Source organism: Ceratina calcarata, unplaced genomic scaffold (genome assembly GCF_001652005.2).
Source record: "Ceratina calcarata isolate Rehan_Ccalc_2016 unplaced genomic scaffold, ASM165200v1 scaffold15.2, whole genome shotgun sequence".
In the NCBI taxonomy this organism is placed as follows: domain Eukaryota; kingdom Metazoa; phylum Arthropoda; class Insecta; order Hymenoptera; family Apidae; genus Ceratina; species Ceratina calcarata.
The window spans coordinates 210,303-215,021 of record NW_017136199.1 but is presented as its reverse complement, the minus strand read 5'-3'; the positions used below and the strand labels follow the sequence as shown (position 1 = coordinate 215,021).

At 42.9% G+C, this 4,719-nt stretch overlaps 1 protein-coding gene across 3 annotated transcripts in view; it reads right to left on the bottom strand.

Annotated features, from left to right (window-relative positions):
- LOC108632004 (dystroglycan) overlaps positions 1 to 4,719 on the bottom strand; it is a 101,160-nt gene that overhangs the window by 59,682 nt on the left and 36,759 nt on the right. For 2 of the 3 annotated variants that reach the window (XM_018036293.2, XM_026819342.1), the window contains exon 1: positions 2,697 to 3,105. The exons of the other annotated variant lie outside the window; for it this stretch is intronic. The gene's annotated coding sequence lies outside the window, so the exon portion shown is untranslated. Of the gene's footprint in view, positions 1 to 2,696; positions 3,106 to 4,719 lie in introns of those variants that run through there. 3 annotated transcript variants of the gene reach the window in all.

Here is a 4,719-nt window from a genome sequence, read left to right as displayed (position 1 = left end):
CTAGTTATATTTTCAAATGAAAATTAATGGAGTCACTGTAGATCTTACAAATCATATACAATTTGATTGTTAGTCTACGAACATTTATTCCTCTCTACTAATATATAAAACAGCAGAACGATAAAATTCACTGGATACGGCTTGAATGGCACTTCTCTATTAATATAAAAAACTGCGGCATGATAAAATCGTTTGGCATTTATCAAGAGGGATAGAAAGTCTGGACTCTGGATTCGTCTCGGTACAGACCCGAAACGCCAGTTTATGGGAATATTTCATACATCGTAATGCATGCATAATGCACGGGCAGAAGTTAGGAATTTATGTTAGGTTTCGTGCACGGGACGGAACCCGTTGTTGCGAAGACTTCACGGGGACGAAGGACCGCGTGTCTTCTGTTCTTCTTGCCGCAAGGAACATCTGCTACCGGCGGCTAGGTATACATGTACGAGGAAGAATAGAACAGCTTGGCTTTTCATGCTTCCCGACCGTTCTTCTGTGTACTCGTCGCCCGGTCAGTTTTCGAAAACGATTAACGCACCGCGGGCCGTGTGATCCACAATAAACGTCACCGGAGGGTAAATACATATACAAACAGCGGGGAGGGAGGAAAGAAGAAACGAACGTGGGTGCTCAAAGGAATTCTATGAGTCGTTCAGAGCCCATTATGACCGCGCATTTACCCACAGGAGCTTAGAACAATTTAATAATTCAATTAGGCGTGCCTGCCTGGCTCCGCACCTTTCGGTTCAAAGTATCTTTGATATACGCAGAGAAAATAAACGCTCGACAAAAGCTGAAAAGGACTGTAAGAGATTTGCAAATATGAAGCTCTGGAGGATTTCACTTTCGGTGAAAACGAAATCGATGCGGCAGCGTGTCGCGAGAGAAAAACCCGTGCCAAGTAAACAGGAAGTTGCGGGCGGGCGAATTGTGGAAAAGGGCGAGGGTCGCGTCACGTACAAACCTGTGAATCTATTGCAAGGTAAAGTATCCAGTTGCATTCTAACGGAAATATCAAACGAACAAATTTGGTTTATTTCCAAACTGAACAGCGTTCAGAATTTTTATCTTCATTGAAAAGTTCGTCTATATTTACTTCGGAATTAATTAACATTTTTTATCCGATCTACGAATTCAGTCTAAATATAGCTGAAGTACCGGTTTACAGTGAATGGCCTCGTAGTATGAACAACCTTCGAAAATACCGGGGGCTTTGTGCTTGAATGAATATTTCTTGGAAAGTCACGTACGAAGGAATTGACACTAGAAACTACTTCTTTTTATGTACATACATTCCTCCATTAAAAACCAGTAGTTTCGATTGATTTGTTAGCTCCGTTATTAACACAACCTGCGATGCATTAATCAAGTGACGAGTTCTACGATTTTCAATAAGAAATAAAATGAAAGGAAAATTGTCGTATTGTAGAATTTGTAATTATTATTTAACGTGCTACCAAACTGATATTTGCATGCACTAAATTACTCAAACTATAAATATATTTATGTAGAAAAATTGTCGGTAGGTTTAATGTTAAGGAACGCAAGGTGTGGCGTGCGTTTGTTTTGTTGTTGCCACGTGAAATATAGCGGAAACGTGTCCATTCGAAATGATAAACAGCGGTCATTCTACCGGGTTGGTGCCCTACCCATCGACGGGCACGAATCAATCAGAGCAGTCGTAGATTCGAAGGGATTCCCTTGTTACCTTATCTACGATTTACGACGATGCGATATTCGGAACGATTTTAAACAATTCGAGAACTCCGATAGTCTCCTGTTTATTGGGAACAGGAGTATCTATAATTGCCCGTTGACGAGAGAGTTTATTGACTCCGAAATTCCCACAGTTCTCCGCTCCGGTTTTAACAACGGTTTAATTGACGACGAACGTAGAATTTTATACGTAATCCAATTACAATTACCGCTCCAATTACAAATTGTACAGCTCGGACAATGAATCTCGACCAGTTTTTTTATTTTTTTAGTTTCTCCTAAGCAGATAAAATCCGGAAATTTTTCTCATTTTTCACTACTCTGGCGTTTACAATCCTTATTAAAAAAACAAGGATAAAAGAAATGCAAATTTTATATGAACATTTATTGTTAGACTGCGAATTTTTACGAAGAATTATATTTTCTTCAAAATATTTTGAGGAATGTAATCCATTTACATAGATTCTTTATATAGATCAATTTAGTACTAATTTTAAATCTTGCCCCCATCGGGGAAACTAACGGGATCGAGAATCATTGTCCCCAGCCGTACGTTCGAACACAAAGAATGAAGTTATCCAAAAAGTCATCAAACGAAAGATTCATCACCAATAACGAAAATTCGCTTGAGACTTTTCTCTTAAAACGTCGTACATATTTTGATTGGAAATTCTAGTTGATCGAGTGCCGTACATCGCGAGATCTTTGTACTACAGGGTTGTTCTTCATTCGGACTGCGGTCCGGAGCAACCGAGAGCAGCTGTTCCGAAAGTGCGGACGAGTTTCGAGGCCGAGGCGGCCTCGATCGAAAGTAAAAGCGTGCGTAACCGTAACCGGTATCACAGGCCGCATACACCTTCGGCCTGGTTATATACGGAAATCTGTCTGTTCGCGGCGTCGTCGGTTCGCGTTTTCCGCGACCGACGACCTCGACACATCGCCTAACCTTACACGCGCGGTATTTTTCGTCCACTCACCTGGCAAGTCGCGTAGAGCCGACGACAGCCCTGGGAGCCAGATACAACAAGAGACGTGCTACACCGCCGGTCCTCGCGTAAAATCCCGATGTGCTTCTTGGCTCTTGCACCACTGTGTTCGCACCGACGAGAAAGACGCACGCTCGAGCCGGTCGAGAAAAGAACAGCGACGGCAGCGGCGGCGGCGGCTGTAGTCGAACCGAGACGACGTCTCTTTTTTCTCTCCGCTCTTCCTTGGTTCGACCGGCGTCTCACGTCGCGTCCGCGAACACGCACGGTTATCGAATATATGCGTACAACGAAAAAAAAAAGAGCGAACTGAAAACACCACCGGGCGAAACGACGACGACGAGCACCTCGACGATCCGCGTAGGCGCTGGGCGCGTACTGTGCCGAACAGACGAAAGCAGTATGGCGTCCGGCGGCTTTCCTGCTGCGCGCTCGCTCCTCTTTATCCCCCACCATCTCGCGCTCCCGCCACACGCCTATATAACTCTATCTCGCTCTTTCTTATCACGTTCGCAGTCGCTCCGAGTTTATGGATCGTCCGCCTTCGTCGTACTCACGCGAACCCCTCCACCGCGTCAATGTGCATCTATTTAAATATGCTCATTCTATAAATTCACAGACTTATGGTGGTTCGATTGAGTTATGCTGGGAATGATTATTGTTTCGCGATTTCAACGTACGTCTCAAGGGATTCCGGACCCACCTCGCACGCATACATAGAAATGTAGCATGTTTTCTCTCGCTCTATCTTTCATGCTTTCCACACTTCGCCTCTACTTGAACCTACATATTCTCTATGTGTGCGTACGAGGTTGGTCCGGAATCACTTGAGTCACCATTAGATAAAATAAACTCTGCACGTGTCTTGTTAAACGAAACTCTGCTATTATTCAATAAATAGAGACACATATTATCTATTGTAGTTCTAGAAACCTCAGTTAAATACTGTTCAATCCTTCTGTATACATTAAGATGTTTATACAAGTGAGATGCATCTGGAAACGTAGTGATCAAAACGTCTATACCAATTGACTTGTATTTTTTTAAGCTTGTAGTTTAAAATTAAAGAATAAAGTTTAATTTCGAAGTATTAAATTAAGGTATTATTTCTTTGGCCTATTTCCAACAACTATCAACTATTTCTTTCTGTAAAAACATATTCAAAATGAATCGGATAACATGAGGACGACTCTTAAACCCATCACTGGTACCAAGCTTCCCCTTTCTTGTAATACTTCACCCTATCCTCGTTACACCGCAGTTCCCCAATAGTTACTATCTCTCTTCCCCAAGAGCAGAGACTGTCTCCCTTCGCCACGGTGCACGTCGTCTCTTCTAGCGTTCGTTGTGCATCTCTTTCTAACGCGTGCGACACGTTCTTTCTCCACTTTATCCAACTTTCCCTTCCATCGTTTTCCACGTACAACGCCCCCACCAAATTCGTCTGGTGGGAGCGACGGAGCAGGGGTAGAGAGAACAGTTTCCGATGGAGCCGTCGACGACGGTCCAATAGAAGCTAAGCAGGAGCAGTGTACCCTACGAGGTCGCGCGACCAGACGCCTCGGTTTCCCCCGTAAAGAACGCCGGCCAGCGTGGGCGAGAGATGAGATTAAAATTAGATCGATTGTCGTTAATAACTTGCGCGGCGCCGCATCGCGCCGGGTCGGTGCTAAATCGTTCACGAAACGCAACAGTTAGGGTTGATATGCTTGTTACTCTGGAATCATCGATGATTGGTTCATTGACGCACCCTTCCAAATGCTTATTGTTTGTCGAAATGTTCCTAATTAGTAAACGGCGGGATTTTTGTGCGAAATAAAACATTCATGGTTTCAGTTTAAAACAATGCATTCGAAATTTACAGTTCTTTTATTATGTACATATTGTAATAGGAATTCAGCTTTTAATATTTTGTATAATTTTGAACATTGGAAACATTCTTCATTTTCGTCGCTGACACAATTTTTTCATAAATGCATAAAATCCGCTGTGTAGTAATAAATCAAATAACTAA